Source organism: Oncorhynchus kisutch, linkage group LG5, assembly GCF_002021735.2.
Source record: "Oncorhynchus kisutch isolate 150728-3 linkage group LG5, Okis_V2, whole genome shotgun sequence".
NCBI lineage: Eukaryota > Metazoa > Chordata > Actinopteri > Salmoniformes > Salmonidae > Oncorhynchus > Oncorhynchus kisutch.
In genome coordinates this window covers 33,262,255-33,289,622 of record NC_034178.2, presented here as the reverse complement: position 1 = coordinate 33,289,622, position 27,368 = coordinate 33,262,255, and the positions used below count along the sequence as shown (strand labels likewise).

The following is a 27,368-nucleotide window of genomic DNA, read 5'->3' as shown; positions in this document are numbered from 1 at the left end:
CTATTTATGTACCAAACAAAAAACACGGAGCCTAACATTAGCTAGATATCTAGCTAGCTGCTAGGAGAATGTCATGTCATGCCAATGAATGACTGACTTTTTCCCCTCATATCGTTTTTGGCAGTACACAGCTCGAGATGCAGGTGTCATTTGGTTAGCTACCAAGAACTTGAACGACTGTTAAAAAGTTAGCATATCTCCTGCATTTGGAAATTCACTCTAGCTATCTGCTCCGATTTTAGAGCACTCGCATCTGAGTGTGGCAAGCATTAGTTGATGTGCATAGTTGAGGGAGAGAGAGCCTACCTTTTCATGGTTGTTTGATCAATAGGACTATAAAGTTCCCAAAAGTAAGAGGACTTCCGTGCAGTGTTGATTTTAGCATGTAACTCTTGATGGGGCAAACTCCCCCAAAAATGTTTTTATACATGCCAGCAAGGACACTAAACAATACATTAATTTCAGTATAATGGCAACAAGCCGTGCTCACAAACTGTTAGGGCCTACACAACACTGTCCCAACAGCAGAGCTTTCTTTCCAGCACAATTGAGTGAAACCTTACCCCCGCTATAACTGGCTATCAGCGGAGACTTGCCTCGTTTACTGCCTTTTTTTAAAACATAGTTGATATGGCTGACTTGCTTAAACAATTGTGGTTTCTACTAACAATTGAGATGTACAAACTATAGCATAAGGGAACGATGATCGGATAAAACGCATTCCGGAATTTTGATTAAGACATTAATGAGCGAGCGACGACAGACAGTCAATATATCTATGTGTTCAGCACCTTTGAAATGTACAGCGACAGAATGCAGAACATGGGCTGCTCTAACAGTATTTTCCCTGTACACCAAGTCAGAACCGTAGGATAAATAAAAGGGGGCATATAAGCAGACAACGAAACCTCTTACAATATTAGATGACGACATTGCTCAAAAACAGGTTGTTTTTTTTATATATTTTTTTTATTTCACCTTTATTTAACCAGATAAAGCACAGCAGTGCGACAAAAAACAACAGAGTTACACATGGGATAAACAAAAGTACAGTACACAATACAAAAATCTATATACAGTGTGTGCAAATGGAGTAAGGAGGTAAGGCAATAAATAGGCCATAGTAGCGAAGTAATTACAATTTAGCAAATTAACACTGGAGTGATAGATGTGCAGATGATGATGTGCAAGTAGAAATACTGGTGTACAAAAAAAGTAAATAAAAACAATATGGGGATGAGGTAGGTAGTTAGATGGGCTATTTACAGATGGGCTATGTACAGCTGCAGCGATCGGTAAGCTTCTCAGATAGCTGATGCTTAAAGTTAGTGAGGGAGATATAAGTCTCCAAATTCAGCCATTTTTGCAATTCGTTCCAGTCATTGACAGCAGAGAACTGGAATGACAGGCGGCCAAAAGAGGTGTCGGCTTTGGGGATGACCAGTGAGATGACCAGTAAGAAATTAAGAGGCGAAAATAGACCAAATTATTAGAGTGAGGCACATGGGCTACTAACAGCTTACTACACAACATCCACTTAGTTATACTTTCTTAGCTACTGTATACATATCTCCCTTGCAAATTACATCATTTATGCAGCTGCATACAAGACATTTTTGGACTCCGCTTGGCTAGGGATGTGCTCACTTAAACATGAAGGTGGCGCCTCGGAAAAAACACACACAGCCACTTCATTGAATAGCAGGCTACTGGTTGCTTTGCACTGCTTGCAGTTAGCCGCTGATTCCTTCCAAACAACTCATTGTTGAATTTGCGATTTCCAACTTGTTGTGTAATCTTTATGTCCAATGGCCGATGAGCACCGATATGTTTATCTATAATTTATCTTCATTATTTATCTTTATAAGACAATGATTAAAAAGGATTTGCCAGTAGATTGTCAACTTGATTCATGATGATGACTGCTAGCTAAGACTTTGAAAGTAAGATGTTGACATGATCAGTCCAATCAAAGCTACTGTACATATAACATGATTTGACCTCATTACATCTGTAGCCAATGACCTTGATCCATCTTGGAAGGGCACTTGTAATATAAAACTCTATGCCAGAACACAAAGGGCAAAAATGTTGGATGTCTACCCTTACTAAGGACATAAACTTCACGATGGCGTAGTGTCCCCATGAGTGACAGAATACTGAGCCAATCACGGAGGCGTAGAGAGCCCATTGTTCCTCACTGTGTTTGGGTTAGTAAAAATGTGTAACGTAGCTCTATTTTACCTCTGCATGCATTTTTTTTCACTATTCAGACTGTCTAAATAATCCATGTGTTGTTCTGAAATATGAACACAGAAATACTGGACATTTTGAACTCTTATTATGGTGGTGATTTGACAAAATTACTATAATGGTCTTGAATTTGACTTTTTTCTGGTTTCGGTCTTGACTCGGTCTCTGACCCCTTACCCCCTCTTGACTCTGTCTCGATTTGCTCCGGTCTTGGAGCAAATCGAGTCTCACTTTAGGTGGTCTTGAACACAACACTGATGACATGGTATGACGTGTCATTATGTGTTATGAAAAACTAGTCTTGGAGGTGTGTTTCCTGACCAATTCCGCATTTGGTTAATGATATTTGGCCCCATTAGAAGGAATGCCTATTTCACTTCCTCTAAATCCCCAGAATGAATCTAAGACAACATTTATTACAGATTTCTTGAGTTGAAGTTTTTGTCGTGGATGTTTTAGTTGCGCAGTTTTACATCTGACTAAGGTGTTTGGTGCAGTACTTCTGAAGTAAAAAAAATGCGCAACGTGTTGTCTTATGTAAACAGACGGAGCTGTTGGGGGTCTGTCTCACTGTCTATGCTATTTGATAGAGAAATCACTGCAGCTGTTCACACAATGTTAGTAGGCAAATGGACACTGTCAAATCCAAATCCAACCTTAATTTACCCATGGTGAGGCACGAATATTCCAAACTCTGTTTTAGATGAGACTTTGACAACAACGATCCTATTTACAGTTTATAGTCAATTTTGACACTAGAATAACTGTTTCTGACTCATATCGATGCCATATATGTAGTTTTCAATGGGATTTGTTGCTTTTTAAAAAGGCAGTCACTAAGTTAGATGGGGATAGGCGGTGAACAGGAGTCTTTTCACAGATTTTCAATGTGATTCAAGTCGGGGCTTTAGCTGGGCCACTCGAGGACTTTCACATTCTTGTTCTGAAACCCTTCCAGCGTTGCTTTGGCTGTGTGGTTGGGGTCATTGTCCTGTTGGAACGGAAATCTTTGCTTCAGTCTAAGGTCGTTTGCAGGTTCTCATCAAGGATTTGCCTGTATTTGGCTAGATTCATTGTTCCCTCTATCCTTACCAGTCTCCCAGCCCCTGCCGCTGAAAATTCTCCCCATAGCATGATGTTGCCACCACCACGATTCAGGTAGTGATGGTGAGCGGTACCTGGTTTTGCATTCAGGCCAAAGAGATCTATTTTTGTCTCATCAGACCACAGAATCTTTTGACATGCTCTCATGTGCCTTTTTGCAATCTCTATCATGCACTCCCATAAATCCAAGATTGGTGAAGTGCTGTAGAGACCGTTGTCCTTCTGGCAGATTCTCCCATCTCAGCCAAGGAACTCGGTAGTTGGGGCGGCAGGGTAGCCTAGTGGTTAGAGTGTTGGACTAGTAACCGAAAGGTTGCAAGTTCGCATCCCCGAGCTGACAAGGTACAAATCTGTAACCCACTGTTCCTAGGCCGTCATTGAAAATAAGAATTTGTTCTTAACTAGTAAAATAAAGGTAAAAAAATATATAAAATAAATAAAATAAAAAAAAGTTCTGTCAGTCTGATCATTGGGTTCTTCGTCACCTCCCTGACCAAGATACTTCTTGCCCGGTTGCTCAGTTTGGTCGGACGGCCAGCTCTAGGAGGCAGAGTCTGGTTAGCTCCATATTTTTTTTATTTACCAATGTGCTCTTGGAGACTTTCAACACTCTAGAAATGTTTTTATATCCATCCCCAGATATATGCCTCATCACAATTCTCTGAGATCTACGGATAGTTAATTGGATTTCATGGTATAGTTTCTGATCTGACCTACAATGTCAACTGTGTGACCTTATATAGGAAGGTGTGAAACATGTTTTCACTTTGTCATTATGTGTAGATGGGTGGGGGGGGGTGGGGGGAAATCAACTTAATCCATTTTGAATTCAAGCTGCAACACAACAAAATGTGGAATAAATCAAGGGGAATGAATACTTTATGAAGGCACTGCATGTCAGAGCCAGGGGAGTGACCTCCCTCTGGCAAGCAGATTAAGCCCTGCCCTCCTGGCTCTAGCCTGCAGATGACCGGTTGACCTGGAAATCCTGCCCCTCTCCCGGTCCACTCACTGAGGACAAGTAACTCTGATAGGGACTCCTTTTCAAGAAGTTCAAGGGAAATGTGCGTCCGCCCAGGCCAGTATGCCTGGGAGGAACCCTTTTATGTTTATGGGCGATCTTGATGAGGATACATACCCATTAGGTTTCAGACATAGAGGAGGTCTGTGGTATTAGCCATGAACAAGTGCACCATCAGCACAGAGAAAGACTCAAACCATTGACCACAGAGACCACAAATGAGGCGTTAAGTAGAGTGGCACAGCAGCAGAGTGGGGCATAGAGATAGAGAGATTTACCCCTCTTCTCCTCTCATCCATGCATGTGTCCGCTCTCCCTCTATCCACTCCTCCCCAAACCATCCCATCCCCCTCATTCTTCCACTCACTCCATTTCACATTTACATCAAAACATGTTGAATGGCCCACAATGCTTTGTCACAAAATAACAACTGTCACCTTCAGCAGAATTCATTAAATCAATGTTAATGTTGTTTTCCTTTAATGTAATTTCTGTAATTGAAATTTAATTCTCCAACAATATTTGGGAAGATTTTTAATTGACGTTTGCTGTAATTAATTGCTGGGCAGAAACCAAGGCAGAGACAGGGAGAAGTTAAAAAACGCAACCTGACAGAGATTGGGAGAGAGGAAAGGGGTACTGGCGGGGCAGGCCGGGGAGAGGGGCCTGCTGGGACGGTTTCATCATCACGGCCACCCCCCTGCTGATGGGGTAGGAGAAGGGAGGGGGAGATAGATTCTTCTTCACAGTCGGGAGATTTAATTGCACACAGATTCCATTACCTCCGCACAAATGTCACGTTCACTTCTGATCAGTGGCAAGGCAGGGCCTGGCAGTCAGCCAGACTAGAGTGCAGAAAGTGTTCAGCCAATCAGAGAACCCATGGCAGACAGAGGAGAGGGACAGGGAGACTAGAGCATGCCAAAGATGTTAAAAACAAAGGACAGTCACACACACAATGCTGCCGATGCTACTACGACCGGTGTATCATTCAGCGAGTAAAGTGTGTAATTTTTGTTTTGATTGATATTTTTCAATGATTTTTGCCAATATGACACAAGGTGGTCATGATAGTGTTTCATTTTTAATGACTATGTCATCGGTATGATGATATTCTGTAGACGTTTATGCAAAACATGTTCTGTGTTAAAAAATGTAACATTAGAAACCTAACCCTAAAACTGTTTCTAATTTACAAAACAAAAGAGAAAACATGTTTAGTATAATGTCTAATTTAAGTCACCATTCAAGATCCATACTTGTGTAGTAATACTTTCTGCAATGCATCAACATAGTTATAAATATGTTCAGCAAAGTTTCAATATGATAAACCACTTGATAAATGTACACATTCTTTTAAGTTGTTTCATTATTTAAAGTCATAATGCAATTTGGTTAAATAAAAATGGAACATTATTTGGCCTGAACAATTAACAATTCTTGAAAATACTTTGAGTATCTGTTGGTATCTAGATTAACTGAATTATAATGAGATGCAAATTAGCATAATAAATTAAATCCTACTGTGCTGCAGACTAGTTCACAGATTGGCAGAGCACACACATGACATTAACAGTAATTTTAGAGTAGATGTAGATAGAGTAAGAATGTGCCCTTACCGTGTTCACTCGTGTAGGAAAGACTGACGCTCCATTCTTCCAATGAGAATTCAGCTTAGGTTCTTTGGATCATCAGCAGTTCACAGATGACACTGTATTTAAGTATGCGAGGGACAGACAGAAGAGAAGGACAGGGGATATAGATATATGTCTATTACAAACAGGATGTAAAAAGGTGGGGAGAGTCCCTACAGTTCACTTAACCCACATCAACCGTGAATGTGAAGAGGGAAAATTAAACGTGATCAGTTCCAACCACACATATTTTACATGAGTTATGACACACTGATTCCTGTTGTCATCTCATGACCTAAATACATATCGAGTCATGTCACTGTTTAAATCTTTACAAAGACAGATTGCATAATGTGGTGATGATGCTGCTGATGAAAATGTCAGAGTTAACTAAATGACAATGTATACAACTACAGAACTCTGATTCTCATCTAACTCTGCATGTTCTCAGTGACACACTGAACTATAAACCCACACCATCATCTGTGAGCTCTGTCTCAAAATAATCTGAATTTTGAAAGGCCATTTTATGAATACCATTCAGTCAGTTACAAAATTACATTGTGAACGGTATACCATATTTTACAATATACCGGTATTGATACACAGACCGGTTTGGGTTTTTACTTTACCTTCTATAACGGTATTTTAAATGTTTGGTTTGTTAAATGTGACACGCTGTGTGTTATATGTCCATTTCTATAGTTTACTCCGCATCTTGAGTCATCCCTCTCAGCTCTCTCTCTTTGCATTCCGGTGTCCACAGACCAAGCCCCGCCCCCTGTCAAGAAGCACATTTGTTGTTCCTCGACCACAAGACACTTGCATTCGGTCTGCATGGTCAACGCAGCACAGGCAACAATGTTGATGACAACAATGCTGTTTTCACTTTGCTTCTTAATATAAATCCCCTAGCTTTCTATATTTACACTATTAGTTTATGTTTCTTACATCTGAAAACTGATCGTTTGTCTTTTCTTAGGCAGTTGGGCCTAAATCATGTTAACCGCTAATGCTAATTGCTAGTTAGCTGGCTAGCTAATAAATGTACTGAGTCAGAGCAAACATAACTAGCTATACAGCCTGATAATACCAGTGATGGTGGGAGACCTAAATTAGAATGTTGTTTGTGTAACAGTATCCTCTAAATCAAAGAGGAATACTCGAAGCATGAATATGTTAAGTACATAAAGTAGCTAAGACAAAACATTCAATGTAGCCAAAGACTACAGGGTCCCCTAGGAAACACTTATCAACCCTTTGGTTCCTACCCTGTCACAATAACTCCTTCCTGGCATTTTTATTCGTTGTCATGTCAAACAACACTGTATTCAAAGTACCCACTATTATATTCTAACTATAGAATTAGAATAATCATTATATTTCCATGGAACCAACAGTTCACCCAAGTGTTTTGCTATAAATGGCAAATCAAAACGCAACATTTGGTTGAAAATAAGCCCTAGATTGTTTGGCCATATCATGAAGCCCTATGTATGAAAATACAATTTTTTTGTGGGGGCCAGGGGTTCAGTTGAATTGAACAGTATAACGCAATCAAAATAGAGAAAGACCCATTGAAATCACTTAGAATGTATGTGTTGCCACCCTAGGATCACTCACTACTCAAAGCAAATTTAGAACTTTTATTATTCAAAAACATAAAATACCGTCAAAGACTGTCATTCTTTTATACAGTGATATCATATTTTAGCCATATAGCCCAGCCCGAGTGTGTGTGTGCGTGACCATCTATGTCTTTAGGCCCATCTGTTTATGGGTGTATAATGCACTTTTGTTCTCCCACCAGAAGAACAGACCATGGAGATCCAGCTCCATTTAATTGACCTTGCCTATGACAGCGAGTGTCAAAAGACTAAATATATAACTCTGACTCTTTCTCTGTGCAGCAGTAGTGTGTAGAGGCCCCAAACCAGACACAACAAGCCACAGGCCCGCCATCCCAACTCCTCATAATTCATGAGTGTGGAATTCAGCTAACCCCATTAACGCGGCATTGTTTCCACAGCCGGGCCACATTCCTCTGCCCGCCATCAGCCTCTGAACCCCAGATAAGACCCCTCTGATTACCCGTCTGCATGCCTGTCATTACTCCAAAAAAATATGTTGATCCCAATAGACGGCTTCACCTCTCTGAATTTATGGCTGCACCATTGGGGCTCTGCTCAAAAGAGCATTGGCTCAAAAAGGCCCTGTAAACTTTGAGACCCCGCACAGAAGGCACTCACAACAGGCTATTGAGAAAAGACAATGGCTCCAAGAAAATCTAACTGATGAGATCATTCTAAAAGAGATTCGATTCATGGTCTCATGTAAGGGATATAAAGAAAGTGTGAGAGTAAAAGTACTTTTGAAGGTAGGTAATTATACTTAACTTCGCAAATTAGCAGGAAGCAGTTAGAGTGGCTGTTTAGTTTATAGATGTGCCACTGGCTTTCCATCCCAAAAAACTGAACAAACAGCCAAACACTGTATGATACAGTACAGTATCTTGAAAGTCATATTCACTGCCAAAACATCCAATAGACATATACAGTACAACAGCTAAGCTATGTTTCACTTGTGGACTTCCACACAGCAGCTGCTCAACACACAACTTTCAGCTTCAGAAGCATGTGTTTTTAATCTCCCCTTTTCACCCAAATTACAATCTTTGTCAGTTTCAAAGGGAACTAGTAACCAGCAACTTTAAAGTAGTGTGTTAATAGATACTTATTTGTGTGTCAAGTTTCCAAGCGATCTGACAACAAATTTGTGGTGTTTGTTCTACCCAGGTCCATGAAACATTAGGTAAACATTAGATAAACCTACTTTTCCCCTGGGCTGGGCGGTATGCCGTATTTTACTATATACCGGTATTGATGCACGGACCGGTATGGGCTTTTACTTTATCTTCTAAAACGGTATTTGAATGTTTGGTTTGTTAAATGTGATATGCTGTGTGTAACGGCATTTGTTGTTTGACCACGAGACACTTTCGTTCAGTCTAAATGGTCAATGCAGCACACGCAACGATGTTGTTTCCACTTTGATCTTAATATAAATACACACCCGTTCTATAATTACAATATTAGTTTGTGTTTCTTACATCTGCAAACAACTAGTTTGTATTTTCTTAGCAAGTTAGCCTAAATCGCTAGTTAGCGGGCTAGCTAGGCGGTTTATTGTTGCCTAGCTGACTCGCACTGAGTCGGAGCAAACGTAGCTAGCTAATACAGCCTGATACCAGTGCTGGTGGAGACCTAAATCAGCATGTTGTTTGTGCAACAGTATCTTCTAAATCAAAGAGGAATAGGCTAAGCATGAATATGTTGGCTACATGAATAAAGATTTGATGTAGCCAAGGATTATAGGGTCCCCTAGGAAACACGGAACATCACGTTTGTTCCTACCCTGTCACAATAACTCATCCATGGCATTTTCATTCGTTGTCATGTCAAACACTGTACTCAAAGTGCCTACTATTATTTACATTCTAACATTAGAATTAACATATTTCCATGATTCCAAAAGTTCACCCAGGTGTTTTGATCTAAATTGCAATTGCAACATTTGGTTAAAAAAAAGGCCAATTTTTTTTGCCCATATCGTGGCAGTGTGGAAGTGATCTCAAATGAGTGCAGGAAATTCAGAAATTGATGGAAATGCAAGTTATTTTAGGTTGAAGTTTTAATTATTTTTATTTAACTAGACAAGTCAGTTAAGAACAAATTCTTATTTACAATGATTACAGTGGGTTAACTGCCTTGTTCAGGTGCAGAATGACAGATTTTTACCTTGACAGCTTGGGGATTCGATCTATCGACCTTTCGGTTACCAGCCCAATGCTCTAACCACTAGGCTACCTGCCACCCCAATTGAATTGAACAGTATACTTTAATAATGGGAATTGATGGAAATTGATGTAAAATATATCACTAGCCACTTTAAACAATGCTACTTAATATAATGTTTACATACCCTACATTACTCATCTCATATGTATATACTGTACGATACCATCTACTGCATCTTGCCTATGCCGTTCTGTACCATCACTCATTCATATATCTTTATGTACATATTCTTTATCCCTTTACACTGTGTGTATAAGGTAGTAGTTTTGGAATTGTTAGGTTAGATTACTCGTTGGTTATTACTGCATTGTCGGAACTAGAAGCAGAAGCATTTCGCTACACTCGCATTAACATCTGCTAACCATGTGTATGTGACAAACAGATTTGATTTGAAAACAATCAGAATGGAGAAAGACCCATTGAAATCATTTAGAATGTGTTGCCACTAGGGGCCGATCGATTATGATTTTTCATCGGCGATACTGATTATGGGAGGACCATAAAAGCCGATACCGATTAAAAATCGGCCGATTTTTTTATTTGTAATAATGACAATTACAACAATACTGAATGAACACTTATTTTAACTTAATATAATACATCAATAAAATCTATTTAGCCTCAAGTAAATAATGAAACATGTTCAATTTGGTTTAAATAATGCAAAACCAAAGTGTTGGAGAAGAAAGTAAAAGTGCAATATGTTCCATGTAAAATATGTGCCATGTAAGAAAGCTAACGTTTCAGTTCCTTGCTCAGAACATGAGAACATATGAAAGCTGGTGGTTCCTTTTAACATGAGTCTTCAATATTCCCAGGTAAGAAGTTTTAGGTTGTATTTATTATAGGAATTATAGGACTATTTCCCTCTATACCATTCGTATTTCATTAACCTTTGACTATTGGATGTTCTTATAGGCACTTTAGTATTGCCAGTGTAACAGTATAGCTTCCGTCCCTCTTCTCGCTCCTCCCTGGGCTCGAACCAGCAACACAATGACAATTAGCGCGCGCTAACTAGCTAGCCATTTCACTTCGGTTACACGAGCCTCATCTCAGGAGTTGATAGGCTTGAAGTCATAAACAGCGCAATGCTTGACGCACAACGAAGAGCTGCTGGCAAAACGCACGAAAGTGCTGTTTGAATGAATGTTTACGCGCCTGCTTCTGCCTACCACTGCTCAGTCAGATACTTGTATCAGATACTTATACTTATTATATACAAACGCAGGACACGCAAGATAATATCTAGTAATATCATCAACCATGTGTAGTTAACTACTGATTATGATTGATTGTTTTTTATAAGATAAGTTTAATGCTAGCTAGCAACATACCTTGGCTTACTGTATTCACACAACAGGCAGCCTCCTTGTGGAGTGCAACGAGAAAGAGGCAGGTCGTTATTGCGTTGGACTAGTTAAGGTTGCAAGATTGGATCCCCCGAGCTGACAAGGTGTAAATCTGTCATTCTGCCCCTGAACAGGGCAGTTAACCCACTGTTCCTAGGCCGTCATTGGAAATAAGAATGTGTTCTTAACTGACTTGCCTAGTTAAATAAAGATTAAATAGAGGTGCAAAAAATAAAATAAATAAATACATACATCAGCGCCGAAAAATACCGATTTCCGATTGTTATGAAAACTTGAACTCGGCCCTAATTAAATTAGCGATTCCGATTAATCGGTCGACCTCTAGTTGCCACCCTAGGGTCACGCACTACTCGTGAAGCAAATGTAAAACTTGAATTAATCGAAAACATAAAATACCGTCAATTTGAAAAATACCATATGATATGATATTTTGGCCATATCGTCCTACTTCCCCCCCTCCATGTCCAATACACAGAGGGACCACAGTCAAACCATACATAATAAGGGAGATCAAACCATACATAATAAGGGCCCCATTGACAACGTTAATACCAAAACATTATATATGGACCAAATGGTGGTTGGTAGCCTCAGAATGCTGTCTGTGTCCAACACAGTCCACCTGAGCTGTGACTGCCTGTCATCAGGTAGCTAGCAGGACCATCTGACTAAAGAGAGAGAACATGGTGGCTGGATCGGATCAATGGCTTGACCCATTAAGTCACAACACTCCTAGTACCTCATCTAATAAGAGCCGGGCTCCAGGAGCACCCATGGCTGACCCATGCTGCTGGTGACAATTATAAGAGAGTGGTCTTTCAGCAGCGACGCCCACTTGACCTGGCAGCGCAAAGGCAAGGAGGAGATCCACATGATTTAAACTCCTCCCTAAGACGTGCTGACAAGGTTAGAGGGTCAACGCAGACATTAACAGGTCAGTGTGTGGCTCACTTGGGAACAATTACTCCCAGTCACAGCTAAGTGGACACTTGATTGAACACGACGGAGGCAGGACACACTTCCCACAGATAACAATCCCCAGAGCCATTTAGGATAAAAAGCCCTTGTGATACAGCCTTTATGGGCAAAATTCATCTTCCTTTTCCCCTTTAAAGCAATGTGAGAGTGATAGAGAGGCATTCTTTGGAGCAGATGAGCCTCTGAGCATTAACATTTTCTACCAATGCTAATAGCAGCTTATGACATCCAGACAATTACAAGGTGACAGAAAATAATAAAACAATGGCGAGACTGTTAATTTCAGTAGGAATCAATGAATCCGTTTTCTTGCTTTTTGTTGCAGAATATAGAACATTTTAAGATACTGATAATATAGTATATTATAGAATTATATTATATAATATAGAACTGATAAGTATTTTGGACTTTAACAATTAAGTATAAATGGTCTCAAGGCTCCAAACCAATTAACTTTGAAACCAATGCAATCCAAATATCTAGAAATAGGCCTATATGTGCTTATACTGTAAATATACTTGAGATGAATGAGGGATATTTTGTTAAGGTAGAAGCAGACTTGGCAGTGATGTTCATGTGTTTTCTAATTAGATCTGCCATTGTTGTATTGTCTTGTTTTTTCCCAATCTGACCTTTGACCTACTGACAGTTTGACCCACAATGAGTAAAACTTCTCCCGGTAAAGCTGATGTTTCTTCCACGTACACAGTAAAACCTTCTACATGATTCCCATCGGAAACAGTTCGGAACAGTTTGGCATATATTATGACAACATTTTGTGACGTTTTTGTTTTGGTCCTTTTCGGCTGTTGGTGCACACACAAAAGATTCGAAGGAAAGATGACGATTGGGAACCAGAGTGTAGACTCCTTCGTCTGTCATTGGTCAACAGTAGGGATTCTTCAATGAAGTGTTTGTTGTCATTCAACGATAACGAGACAAGAGTTTGGACACACCTACTCATTCAAGGGGTTTTCTTTATTTTGAATATGTTGTAGAATAATAGTGAAGACATTAAAACTATGAAATAACACTAAGCATCATGTAGTAACCAAAAGTGTTAAACGAATCAAAATAAGTAGCCACCCTTTAAAATAGATGACAGCTTTGCACACTCTTGGCATTCTCTCAACCAGCGTCACCTGGAATGTTTTTCAACAGTCTTGAAGGAGTGCCCACTTATGCTGAGCACTTGTTGGCTGCTTTTCCTTCACTCTGCGGTCCAACTCATCCCAAACCATCTCAATTGGGTTGAGGTCGGGTGATTGTGGAGGCCAGGTCATCTGATGCAACACTCCATCACTCTCCTTCTTGGTCAAATAGCCCTTACACAGCCTAGAGGTGTGTTTCGCATCATTGTCCTGTTGAAAAACAAATGATAGTCCCACTAAGCGCAAACCAGATGGGATGGTGTATCGCTGCATAATGCTGTGGTAGCCATGCTGGTTAAGTGTGCCTTGAATTCTAAATAAATCACCAGCAAAACAACCCCACACCATCACGCCTCCTCCTCCATGCTTCACGGTGGGAACCAGACATGCAGAGATAATCTGTTCACCTACTCTGCGTCTCAAAGACATGGCAGTTGGAACCAAAAATTTAAAATTTGGACTCATCAGACCAAAGCACAGATTTCCACCTCTCTAATGCCCATTGATTGTGTTTTTTGGCCCAAGCAAGTCTCTTCTTCTTATTGGTGTCCTTTAGTTGCGTTTTTTTGAAGGCCTGATTCACATATTCTCCTCTGAACAGTTGATGTTGAGATGTGTCTGTTACTTAAACTCTGAGGTGCAGTTAATTAATGATTTCTGAGGCTGGTAATTCTAATGAACTTATCCTCTGCAGCAGAGGTAACTCTGGCCAGTTTCATCATAGCGCTTGATGGCTTTTGCGACTGCACTTGAAGAAACTTTCAAAGTTCTTGAGATTTCCCGGATTGACTGACATTTATGTCTTAAAGTAATAATGGACTGTTAGTTTCTCTTTGCTTATTTGAGCTTTTATTTGCCATATTATGGACTTGGTCTTTCACCAAATAGGGCTATCATCTGTATACCACCCCTTTCATGTCACAACACAACTGATTGCCTCAAACGCATTAAGGAAAGAATTCCACAAATGAACTTTTAACCATTCATACCTGTTAATTGAAATGCATTCCAGGTGACTACCTCATGAAGCTGGTTGAGAGAATGCCAAGAATGTGCAAATCCGTCATCAAGGCAAAGGGTGGCTACTTTGAAGAATTTAAAATATATATTGACTTATTTAACACCGTTTTGGTTACTACATGATTCCATATGTGGTATTTCATAGTTTTGATGTCTTCACCATTATTCTACAATGTTGAAAATAGTAAAGATAAAGAAAAACCCTGGAATGAGTAGGTGTGTCCAAACTTTTGACTAGTACTGTATATATAAATGAGAAACAGACGTGTAGGTCAATATCTTGCAGATAAAGAACTGCTCGTGGTAACGAACATCTCCGTGTAAAGTGGTCACTCCATACTTTTCATGCACAAGCATGGCTTATCGATTTGCAAACACATTTTCCCAATTTGCATAAGCTGTGTGTTGGTTGAGGTATTGTTTTTTTGTTCATTGTTTATTTATTTTTCCTTCTCTAAAAATCAGTTCCACATTGTCCTCCCTCTGCAGTGGGCTGAAGCAGCTGTTGGCTGTTAGTGGCTGCAGACGACACAGTTCACCACTTCTCCAGGAGAAATCGAGACAGAGTGCACCACAGCTGCAGCTGATGAGAGCGGGTGTAAAAGTGTGGCAGACAGAAAGAGGAGATGGAGGTTGAGAGAGACGGAGATAGTGGGAGAGTGAGAGAGTATGAGAAAGAGAGAGAGTGAGTGAATGAGAAAGAGATTGAGTGAGAGTGAGAGAGAGAGAGTGAGAGAGAGAGCGAGAGAGAGAGAGAGCGAGAGAGAGAGAGAAAAAAAAAAGGCCAGGCATTGTCTTCCACACTCATGTTCCAGAAATAGAATGACTTTTCTCATAAGATGGTAGAAAAATCACTCTATCCAACAGAGCCCGGCGGACTATGCCATTACAGGTCCATCCTCATCACAGGCACTTCCCCTCTCCACGACGGAGGAGCATGAGGCAAGGCGAGCGAGCGGTAGAGGAGCCAGGAAGCCATGCTTTAGGAAGGAGGAAAGGAGCTGAGGCGGAGGATGTCTCCCCGCTCTCTCCCCCTCTCCAGCTCCTCTCATTAACTGGGATCCTTTCCAATTCATTTAGGACCCCTGAGATACAACCTTCCCCCAGAATTTACCGAAATGACACAATATTAGCAGATTTGCATATGCGGAACTGTGGAAGCAACAGGCTCTCCTGCTCAATTGACCTATTGGTTGTTGTGGCAGCGGAGTTATTCCCGGGGACGATTTTGTAACCAAGTGTGCGTCATGTGAATACCATCTGGGTACCACTTATTTAAAGCTGGCAGAAGTCCCGTGGCAGCCACCCTGGCAATGAGGAGGAAGGGAATAAATTGCATCATTTACTTAACATCCATTTGCCTGTTGTGCCCGTTAAAAACCCATGACTAAATAATTTGGTTATTTCGGCTGCCAGTTACCGCTGTCAGCCAAATTGCGTTGTACATGCGACAAACAGTGCAACTGTCAAAGGGCTGATGAAGGAGTTATCGTAGATGTTAACCACATGAAATCACATTTACAGCAAGTATATTAACAACCTTCAATCCATTTACAGCAAAGAAATGTCCCAGCACATTATGTACAGCACACATAAACAGACAATAAACACATTGTAATTATAATGCCAACTCTTTAATTAGTGGGTCATTTGGGGATGGTCGAACTCACTAATTGTCAGAGTGATGTGAATGGATGGGGGGGGGGGACACGTAAGGAGATCAAGCCTCGGGCCCAAAGTTATATATTCCCTACTCTCCTAGCGTGTTAGGAAGCAGAAAATTCAATTGGCATGGTTCCAAAGTAGAAGAGTTGAGTTCCAAACAACCTAAATCAGGAGGGACAAACCTCATGCAAATCATTTACATGAGCTAAACTGTAAGAAAGCCGAACACATCTAAAGGTCTCACATAATGAAGGTTTTCAGAGTGAGAACAATAAGTGTGCCCATTATTAACTGGCTAACAGGTGATCTACGGTAATAATGTCAACTCGAGGGCCCAGTTATCCATCTGGATTTGCCTATCGGATAGGATTAAATGCATAGAAATAGAATGAATATAACGGACGAATCGTTGACTTGAATGGGGACTCTGGTTCTATTTCTATGCATTTAATCCTATCTGATAGCTGAAATAAGGATAGATAACTTTGGAAAAACTGGGCCCAGAGGACCAACGGAGGCTTCAATAAGATCCATTTCCAAGGGGTTACAATACAATATAGAGAACATATTTGTATCCAAAGATTTACTTGTCCACATTTTCACCCACTAATACTGCTAATTGTCCTGTGGAATATTACACCGGATTACTTAACAGATACCTTGCCTCACAGGCTGTAAATCAGAATGCAAACATGTACTTGACCTAACAACAACCTATCCATAACAGGAGAGGACAAAATATACTTTGCGCAATCCATTTTCTGTAGAACATCTACTGCACTGGAAATCAATGACAATGTGAAGTACACATAACAATGGAGCATGAATGTACACCCTGTGATACAGTGGGTGCATTGCAACCAACAGTTAGAATGTTGCGCTGTGCTACGCATTAGCTCTGGAGTTCTTAAAAAACTAGTAACGGGAGATTACATACATTTTATTAGATTTGATTTAACTAGGCAAGTCAGTTAAGATCAAATTCTTATCTACAATGACGGCCTACCAAAGGCAAAAGGCCCCCTGCGGGGACGGGGGCCTGCGATTAAAATAAAAAAATACAATATAAATATAGGACAAAACATACATCACAACAAGAGAGACAACACTACACAAAGAGAGACCTAAGACAACAATATAGCAAGGCAGCAACTGTGTGTTAAACAAACTTGCTTGCAACCAAAAACCTATGAGAATAAACAAGCCAGTAGGCTACACCAACATTAGTTTTCCATTCATACGTGTCAGGTAAATTCCCATGTAGTAGATTTGCCTGGTTAAAAACTAGGAAATACTGTATTTCAGTTGTATGGACTGATTGTCAAATGGATAAATCGTCCCTTAGTCTACTCAAAGTAGGACTAATTTGTTCCGATGATTATACCAACCAGAGGGTGAACATATCTTGAAAGACTTTGGTTACAAGCAGTCCTAAGGTGACACCAACATCATCTTTTAGGGAGCGGTAAATGAGGTTACCAATAATGGTTGCAATTGAGATCAGCTGTGCGGGTGAATTTAGTGCATATTGATGGTTTAGCAAGAGATCAGCTGCCGATAATCTGGTAGCCATCGACGGTCGCAATGGCGAAGGTGCATAAAGATGTCAGAATATAGATTTGACGTTATTGTTTTACCTCTATCCACCAAGTTTTAAAACAACGGCGCGCAACCTGGTTCAATGCGCCAATAAATCAGCATAATATACTTTTGGGGTTTTTCAAAGTGCTGCCGTCTTGGAGCTAGAATTGGGATCGTGTATACTGCGCTAATGATGACACAAAAAAAGTCAAGGAGAGCAATGTACAATACAGCGAACTTAGCAAACGAGGCATTTGTGGTAAGTACATGGGGGGGGGGGGGCCGCCATCCTTATGGACCTCTGCTATTGGCCCCAGTATATCTTCAGGTAATGTATCCTCTAACAACAAGAGCCATATCAGCCTGGTAATGACAACCTGGCTGTCTTTTGTTGACATGTTGTTCAATGGTCGGTTGGCACCCTTGAAGTTCACTATAAACTATCAAAAATAAACACTCCACCCTGAAAAAGGCACAGTGATGCCGAAACGTTGGTAAATACCCAATAAATTACTGGGAGTTTATATATGGTGTGTGCAACTCTATTTATTTTGATAGTTTATTCACCGTTAGTCAGCACCTCCACACAAAATCATTTTTCTGGGTGTATGTTTTGTATTCTACCCCTGAAGTTTACCCAAATAACAACACAACACCTCAGATCCAACAGTATGATCTCACATGATAGGAAAGGAGAGTCAGCTCCAGTGTGATTGGTAAGCCCAGGTACAATCAGAGGTGGAGACTAAACAAAAATAAAAAACAACACCAATGTATTTGCAGTGTAAAATCATGCAGTAGCTAAACAGGTTCCGACAGTCAATCTCACCAGGAGATGTGGTCAGCCCTTAACTCCACTTTGAAGAATGACTGCATTCAAAACAGTCAAATTCCATCATTTCTCATTTTCAATTAACCTGTCCATGTGAGGTTTATCTGCCACCTTATTGTGTTCCACTAGATCATTTATGTGAGATCGGCCACTATAGAGAAAAGAGAGCAAGGATAGAGAAATATTGTGAGGGATACTAATCTACCATCCATCTTATATTCTAATGTATCCATTATGCTCTAAAAAGAGGCTACTCGTCTATTCATTTTATGAGGCATTTACAAAAAAAGATGACACTGCAAGAGTTTCACATGGTGATTAAAACTCTTTGAATTAGCCCTTCAATCATCACTTACAATTGGGTATAAAGTACACAGAAACACACTCCAGAAGCCTAAACCTGACTACTCTAGAATATTAAGTGAAAATATTGATTTCCTCATTTCTAACTATGGGGCTCGCCGTTAAATTGAGATATTGATAAGTCAACACGTAAAAGTATGTACATAATGTCATAATTCCACAACGATAGTATTAACGTCATGGTATTTTGCAGGACTTGTGTGTCCCACAACTCCCGCATAATCAACCAATCAGCATCCAGGATCCAAACAACTGGTTTTATAATATCCAATAGCTCACAACCTTATTTCTCCATCCACAACAAATACCCTTTCAACTTTACTGTAAGCCTGTTATTAAACACAATGGCAATACTAGAAATCCTACCAGTGAGTTGAATGCTCTGCTACTGGATAATACTGGATGTGCATTCACTTAAGTGCTCTGATGTCCCTGGTCAGTGTAACATTCCAGATTTCAAATACAAGGAAGCTGTGTTTTTGGTCCTTTTGGTAGTGACGTACATTTCACCGTACATTTATAATAACATGTAACTCCACAGATTCCCAAAATCTCATGTAACTAGGGTAGTTAAGTGCTACCTAAAGTATACCTTATCAAGAGTGTGCAAATGCATACAGTAGCCTATATGCCTACTGTATGTGAAGCAATAGCAGCCGGTGCCCATATGGGATTTTTTTATTTAAAGAAAGGATTTCATGAGCATGGCTTTATTTCCATTATAGCATATTGGATGACCGTCATTCATATTCCATTCACCCAGCTCAATGTAACAGCGATAGGTTTAGGCTACCACATGATACTCTAATTATCCTTATATGCAACATGAGGTTGTTACAACCTAGACTACGAATGGAAATTTATACCGTAGGTGGACAGGTTGAGAGACAAATTAGAGTAATCAAGGTGACAGACAATGACACATTCAATACCAGCTTGCACACTCTTGCCTGCATCTAGCTGATCTAGGGTGTAATCATTAGTCCAAAAGTTGAAGATGAGAGTTTTTATTGGACAAATTCAGGTAGGTTTATCCCTGCTTCGGTCAGTTTCCATCCATTTAGTCATCCAGGTCCCGAGGCAACAAAGAATCACCAAACCATCACACTATAGACACCCTGCCTGACTGTTAGTATAAGGTTCTTATTGTGGAAAGCAGTGTTTGGTTTTATCCAGGAATAATGGGAATAATGTCATCGTCCAATGTTTTCACAACTTGATTCGAGTACACCTGTAGTAAATTCAATTGATTAAATTGATTGGACATGATTTGGAAAGGCTCATTCCGGTCTATATAAGATCCCACAGTTGACAGTGCATGTCAGAGGAAAAAAACAAGCCATGAGGTCGAAGGAATTGTCCGTAGAGCTCCAAGACAGGATTGTGTCGAGGCACAGATCTGGGGAAGGATAACATGTCTGCAGCATTGAAGGTCCCCAAAAACACAGTGGTCTCCACCAGTCATAAATGGAAGAAGTTTGAAACCACCAAGAGTCTTTGTAGAGCTGGCCGCCCGGACAAACTGAGCAATCGGGGGAGAAGGGCCTTGGTCAGGGAGGTGAACCCGATGGCCACTCTGACATGGCTCCAGAGTTCCTCTGTGGAGATGGGAGAACCTTCCAGAAGGACAACTATCTCTGCAGCACTCCACCAATTAGGCCTTTATGGTAGAGTTGCCAGACAGAAGCCACTCCTCAGTAAAAGGCACATGACAGCCCACTTGGAGTTTGCCAACGGGAACCTAATGGACTCTCAGACCATGAGAAACAAGATTCTCTGGTCTGATGAAACCAAGATTGAACTCTCTGGCCTGAATGCCAGTCACATCTGGAGGAAAGCTGGCACCATCCTTACAGTGAAGCATGGTGGTGGCAGCATCTTGCTGTGGTGATGTTTTTTAGCGGCAGGGACTAAGAGACTAGTCAGGATCAAAAGGAAAGATGAACGGAGCAAAGTACAGGGAGATGCTTAATGAAAACCTGCTCCAGAGCGCTCAGGACTTCAGACTGGGGCGAAGGTTCATCTTCCAACAGGATAACAACCCTAAGCACACAGCCAAGACAACTCAGCAGTGGCTTCGGGACAAGTCTCAGGATGTGGAAAATAGTGAAAATAAAGCAAAACCTCGGAATGAGTAGGTGTGTATCAGGTGTGTCCGACTAGCGCTAGCTAATATTAACTACCTAACTAAATACTGTATATACAGTACCAGTCAAAAGTTTGGACACAACTACTCATTCCAGGGTTTTTCTTTATTTTTACTCTTTTCAACATTGTAGAATAATAGTGAAGACATCAAAACTATGAAATAACACATATGGAATCATGTACTGTAGCAACCAAAAAAAGTGTTAATCAAATAAATGTGAGATTCTTCAAAGTAGCCACCCTTTGCATTCTCTAAACCAGCTTCATGAGGTAGTCACCTGGAATGCATTTCAATTAACATGTATGCCTTGTTAAAAGTTCATTTGTGTAATTTCTTCCCTTCTCAATATGTTTGAGCCAATCAGTGCTGTTCTGACAAGGTATGGGTGGTATACAGAAGATAGCCTTATTTGGTAAAAGACCGAGTCCATAATATGGCCAGAACAGCTCAAATAAGCAAAGCTAAAACGACAGTCCAACGTTACTTTACGACATGAAGGTCAGTCAATCCAGAACATTTCAAGAACTTTGAAAGTTTCTTCAGGTGAAGTCGCAAAAACCAACAAGCGCTATGATGAAACTGGCTCTCATGAGGACCGCCACAGGAAAGGAAGACCAAGAGTTACCTCTACTGCAGAGGATAAGTTCATTAGAGTTACGAGCCTCCGAAATTGCAGCCCAAATAAATGCTTCAGACTTCAAGTAACAGACACATCTCAACATCAACAGTTCAGAGGAGACGGCATGAATCAGGCCTTCATTGCTGAAAAGAAACCACTACTAAAGGACACCAATTACAAGAAGAGACTTGCTTGGGCCAAGAAACACAAGCAGTGGACATTAGAGCGGTGGAAATCTGTCCTTTGGTCTGATGAGTCCAAATTTGAGGTTTTTGGTTCCAAACTCTGTGTCTTTGTGAGATGCAGAGTAGGTGAATGGATGATCTCCACATGTGTGGTTCCCACCGTGAAGCATGGAGGAGGAGGTGTGATGGTAAGGGGGTGCTTTTCTCATGACGCGGTCTAGGATTTATTTAGAATTCAAGGCACACTTAACCAGCATGGCTACCACAGCTTTCTGTAGTGATATGCCATCCCACTTAGTGGGACTATCTTTCAATAGGACAATGACTAAACTCACCTTCAGGCTGTGTAAGGGGTATTTGACCAAGAAGGAGAGTGATGGAGTGTTGCATCAGATGACCTGGCTCCACAATCACCGACCTCAACCCAATTGAGATGGTTTGGGATGAGTTGGACCGCAGCGTGAAGGAAAAGCAGCCAACAAGTGCTCAGCATACGTGGGAACTCCTTCAAGACTATTGGAAAAGCATTCCTCATGAAGCTGGTTGAGAGAATGCCAAGAGTGTGCAAAGTAGTCATCAAGGCAAAGGGTGGAAGAATTGAAGAATCTAAAATGTCAAATATATTTTGATTTGTTTAACACTTTTTTGGTTACTACATGATTCCATGAGTTAGTTTTGTTGTCTTCACTATTATTCTACAATGACGAAAATAGTAAAAATAAAGAAAATTCCTTGAATGAGTAGGTGTCCAAACTTTTGACTGGTACTGTATATTATATAATAAATTAGGGATGCACAATATATCGGTGAACATATCAGAAATCGGACGATATAGCTAAAAATGCCAACATCAGTATTGGCCCGAATGTCTACTTTATGGCCGATGTGAAAAAAAAAACATGTTAAAGCTGTGTGCATGCCTATATAACATGATGCAATGACGCCACGTAAAATTTGGCGCTGCACATGCAACACAGCATTCCTAACCTAGCCCACAATTTCTGCTGTGTGGATCGAACAGTCAACAAGTCGAGCAGTCATTGGAAAGAGTAAGTAAAAAAGAAAAAAAAGTCATTGGCGAAATACATTAAACGCCAAGATAATGGAATTTATTGACCTTGAATCACCCACGACAGCGTTCTTGACTGGTCGAGCACCGGTACACACTAACGTTACTAAGTATGTTATTGTTCAGATGTTACCCTACCAGAGTTACACAGTAATAGCGTCACTGCTATCAGTTTCACAACATACTATGGAACGCCGTTTGGGTCTTCGCGTGTCAAACAAGATACGTCAAACATCTCTATTTGATGCGTTAAATACGTTTTTAATTTGACACGTCAATTAACACAGTTTTATTATAGAATGTTGTGTGTTCTGAATTTGCACGTGCAAGCCAAGCGCCAATATTACTATCAGTAGCACTGTCAAAGCTGCACAAAAAAGTCTGCAAACAAGCAAACACCGGCCAAGAACAATTTACATTCCGGCGTTTCATTATTTGTTCGAAAACAACTTCTGGGGTAGCTAGCTAGCTTTAGCTTGGTACATAGATAGCACCAATACAACCAACCTGAAAACAATGACCAGTAGAAACTGCAGTCATTTTCACAATTCTTAGGATTGATTTAGGAATCCTTGTGAGTATTAGCTAGGTAGCCACTTGTTGTTCACCTATTGAAATTGAACTTCAGTTCATGAGAATAAATAGCTAGCCAGCTACTTCACCCTGTTGCCCAAATCTAATGTTATAAGCAGCCAGCTAGCTTCATCTGGCTAGTGAGGCTCGACCTGACCGGGTTATGTGTTGTGAAGCTAGCCACAATAAGGATTAGGCACAATAGTGGAATTTGTGGTTTGCCTTCAAAATAAAACTACTTCTTTGAAAGTGATGCAGAAGGTTACAATTGATGGAATCATGCCATATGTAGACTAGATAATGTTAAACAAGGTTGGAATGTGAAGCAATGAAATGGGGCATCAGTCTACTTGGGGACACCCACAGAACACAACTGTGAAGAGTTTACACAAATATTAGTGTTGTAGCTCTTATCGTGGTACTGTGACTGTGTGAAATCCCCTCCCCAGTCAGCATATTGTGTGTATTGACATTCATATTGCACTGTACAGCTTTACCTAAGAATTGGGGATCAATTAAACGGGGTAGCAGTCTATTCAATACACAAAATATTTTCGTCAGAGTTATCAGACTCCAAAACATCCACACAGTATTGTTTTTCCTCGGGAATAGTGTTCAATACACATAGGTTGAAAATAAATGTGGCTCAATTCACAGTTGTTTCAGAGTCCTGCAATAACACACAGTCGAAAAGGAAGGTTAAGAGGCTTATCAATTTAATTGACCCCAGGTACGTGTCCCTGGCCGCAAACATGGAACAGTTTTCCTTAAAGTATAATTTTAAGTGTAGCTCACAATTTAAAGTCAGTTAAGAACTTCTTATTTAGAATGATGGCCTATCGGGGAACAATAGGTTAACTGCCTTGTAGAATGACAGATTTTTACCAAGTCAGCTCGAGGATTCTATCTAGCAACCTTTCGGTTACCTGCCTAGTGGTTTGTTCAGGCATTAGACATTCTTGAGTCTGAAGCAGATATTCTTGAGATAAGCACCCTTTAAACATTATCATCAAATGAAAAACTATACAAATATTGTGATAACTTGCCATATCGCCCAGCCCTAATTTCAACCTTGTTTAGCATGATCTATTAAATTATGGCATAATTCTTCTATTTGTATTCATTTTCATCACTGTCAATTACATACTTTTATTTTGAAGGCCAACCGCAAAGTCCACAGTTGTGGCTAATCTTTATTGTGGCTACCTTCACATAGATGGGTCCGACTACAATTAATCAAATAAGAACTGTCTTATAAATTAGGGTTATTTTAGATGATGACACCTAGCTAGCTAACTATAGCCACTGAAACAGATTGTTGTTTTGCTACGTTTTTGGGAAAGAACATTGTTTGCATCCATGTCCTGGCTAGCTTTTTTTTTTTTATGACGAGCACTGTAGGTGCGCGAGACACCTTTACCAGCATTATAGCATATGTATCGATAAATCTTTGTGACCTATGAAATACGAGTGATAGTGTAATCAATGTGTAATAACTACGTAAAAGATGAATGAAATTGTTGTGACGTACAGTCATATTCAGGTCCTGATTGGTCAACAAGCTTATTTGAAAGATCAAATAGACCCAAAAGGCATCCATAGAAATCCTGGTTGAGAATGAAATGACTGACCAATGAAAGAGCACAGCAAGTAAGTGAAAGAAATAGGTTTTGATTATGTTTTACTGGTAATGGGGACATATGTAAATGTGTGGTGTGTGTAACCTTTATTTAACTAGGCAAGTCAGTTAAGAACAAAATCTTATTTACAATGCCTACCCCGGCCAAACCCTGACAACGCTGGGCCAATTGTGCACCGCCCTATGGGACTCCAAATCATGGCCAGATGTGATACAGCCTGGATTCGAACCAGGGACTGTAGTGACGCCTCTTGCACTGAGATGCAGTGCCCGTGTGTGTGTTAACTACAGTGCCTTGCGAAAGTATTCGGCCCCCTTGAACTTTGCGACATTTCAGGCTTCAAACAAAGATATTAAACTGTATTTTTTTGTGAAGAATCAACAACAAGTGGGACACAATCATGAAGTGGAACGACATTTATTGGATATTTCAAACTTTTTTAACAAATCAAAAACTGAAAAATTGGGCGTGCAAAATTATTCAGCCCCCTTAAGTTAATACTTTGTAGCACCACCTTTTGCTGCGATTACAGCTGTAAGTCGCTTGGGGTATGTCTCTATCAGTTTTGCACATCGAGAGACTGAAATTCTTTCCCATTCCTCCTTGCAAAACAGCTCGAGCTTAGTGAGGTTGGATGGAGAGCATTTGTGAACAGCAGTTTTTCAGTTCTTTCCACAGATTCTCGATTGGATTCAGGTCTGGACTTTGACTTGGCCATTCTAACACCTGGATATGTTTATTTTTGAACCATTCCATTGTAGATTTTGCTTTATGTTTTGGATCATTGTCTTGTTGGAAGACAAATCTCCGTCCCAGTCTCAGGTCTTTTGCAGACTCCATCAGGTTTTCTTCCAGAATGGTCCTGTATTTGGCTCCATCCATCTTCCCATCAATTTTAACCATCTTCCCTGTCCCCGCTGAAGAAAAGCAGGCCCAAACCATGATGCTGCCACCACCATGTTTGACAGTGGGGATGGTGTGTTCAGGGTGATGAGCTGTGTTGCTTTTACGCCAAACATAACGTTTTGCATTGTTGCCAAAGTTCCATTTTGGTTTCATCTGACCAGAGCACCTTCTTCCACATGTTTGGTGTGTCTCCCAGGTGGCTTGTGGCAAACTTTAAACTACACTTTTTATGGATATCTTTAAGAAATGGCTTTCTTCTTGCCACTCTTCCATAAAGGCCAGATTTGTGCAATATACGACTGATTGTTGTCCTATGGACAGAGTCTCCCACCTCAGCTGTAGATCTCTGCAGTTCATCCAGAGTGATCATGGGCCTCTTGGCTGCATCTCTGATCAGTCTTCTCCTTGTATGAGCTGAAAGTTTAGAGGGACGGCCAGGTCTTTGTAGATTTGCAGTGGTCTGATACTCCTTCCATTTCAATATTATCGCTTGCACAGTGCTCCTTGGGATGTTTAAAGCTTGGGAAATCTTTTTGTATCCAAATCCGGCTTTAAAAACTTCTTCACAACAGTATCTCGGACCTGCCTGGTGTGTTCCTTGTTCTTCATGATGCTCTCTGCGCTTTTAACGGACCTCTGAGACTATCACAGTGCAGGTGCATTTATACGGAGACTTGATTACACACAGGTGGATTGTATTTATCATCATTAGTCATTTAGGTCAACATTGGATCATTCAGAGATCCTCACTGAACTTCTGGAGAGTTGAACTGAAAGTAAAGGGGCTGAATAATTTAGCACGCCCAATTTTTCAGTTTTTGATTTGTTAAAAAAGTTTGAAATATCCAATAAATGTCGTTCCACTTCATGATTGTGTCCCACTTGTTGTTGATTCTTCACAAAAAAATACAGTTTTATATCTTTATGTTTGAAGCCTGAAATGTGGCAAAAGGTTGCAAAGTTCAAGGGGGCCGAATACTTTCGCAAGGCACTGTATATATATATATATATAAAATAAATGTACCTATTACGGTGTGGTACCTGGCCGGGTATACTATTCAGGCTACCTATAATTGTGTCATCCTAAAGTATTATGCTTTCTGCTGACATTCCAAATGACAACAAATGTGTTATGATAGATTTTGATCAAGAACTCGTTACAGAATCGGAAAATAGACATTCTAATCTTAACATCCATAACGGAGGGGGTCACATCCATAACATTTTTTTTTGCTCTTTAAAGTAAGAATGGAAAATTCAATCTATTCAAAATCATAGTTTTTGTGTTTAACCAAGCCTCTCCTTCGAAATGGCTATAAATATTTTACCCAAGACTTACAAACACAGACTTTTGCTATTATGTTCAGTCTTCCCAAAAAGCTTGTCCATTTCATG

The 27,368-nt window shown here is 40.3% G+C and overlaps 1 protein-coding gene across 11 annotated transcripts in view; it reads right to left on the bottom strand.

Moving 5' to 3' along the window:
• Window positions 1-27,368, bottom strand: part of LOC109890932 (forkhead box protein P1-B-like) — a 208,078-nt gene that overhangs the window by 161,318 nt on the left and 19,392 nt on the right. For all 11 annotated transcript variants that reach the window (XM_031824902.1, XM_031824900.1, XM_031824899.1 and 8 more), the window contains exon 2: window positions 5,998-6,089. The gene's annotated coding sequence lies outside the window, so the exon portion shown is untranslated. The remainder of the gene's footprint in view (window positions 1-5,997; window positions 6,090-27,368) is intronic.